This window comes from Penaeus monodon, chromosome 15 (assembly GCF_015228065.2).
Source record: "Penaeus monodon isolate SGIC_2016 chromosome 15, NSTDA_Pmon_1, whole genome shotgun sequence".
NCBI classification, from domain to species: Eukaryota; Metazoa; Arthropoda; class Malacostraca; order Decapoda; family Penaeidae; genus Penaeus; species Penaeus monodon.
This window is the reverse complement of record NC_051400.1, coordinates 44,504,439-44,505,206: the sequence shown is the minus strand read 5'-3', so window position 1 is coordinate 44,505,206 and position 768 is coordinate 44,504,439.

Genomic DNA, 768 nt, shown 5'->3' with positions numbered 1-768 from the left:
AACCATTGGACAGGTCGTAATCGGGTGGGGAGTTTCCGGCTTCTGTTTACAATAATGCTTGAAACAAAGTTATTCTTTCGCAAGTAGGTAATTTTCTTGAAATTTTGCCTTCTCTGTTTGCATTAGTGTGTTCACTTGGCGAATAAAAAAGTATTACTACATTCTTAGTCAGTAATAACATCGAAAAAATTACGGTAGGCTAATATCAGTGCTTTCCCATGCTAGTTTTTTTCGCGGACTTGTCAAACACAAGGACTAACCTCACTTGCCGAAGTATGCAATCGGTTTCAGATTTCTGGTGGAAATAACATCAAACTGTCATTGAAAAAGCTAGGGTTGATTAGGAAGGATCATGTACCTGCAGGATAGTGTGATCCCGAACAAGGAAACCCGAGCTGCAGAGGCCCTGACAAAACATTACACCTCGTTTGTGTAAGTTATTCTTTAGTAAATGCTTTAAACCGTGACTGAATTAGCAACAGAAAGTCAATAGGAACAAAAGACAGAGGTAACCCCTTCGTTTTTTTAATTTGTTTATCATTATATTGTTTATTCTTCAATTTTTTTTCCGAAGACCAATTACCTTCAAGGGGAGCCAGTGATTTAGTGCATTCCGGCCACCTACCCGCGCTATCGCAGAACAAAGGAAATAACGTAGGAGTGATTTGTAGCCAGTGATAAATGTTTCCACGCGTTCTTACATACACGCTGTACGAGTATAAGGATGCAGGCATATGATTCATTATTATGTATCTATTTCCGCTGTGC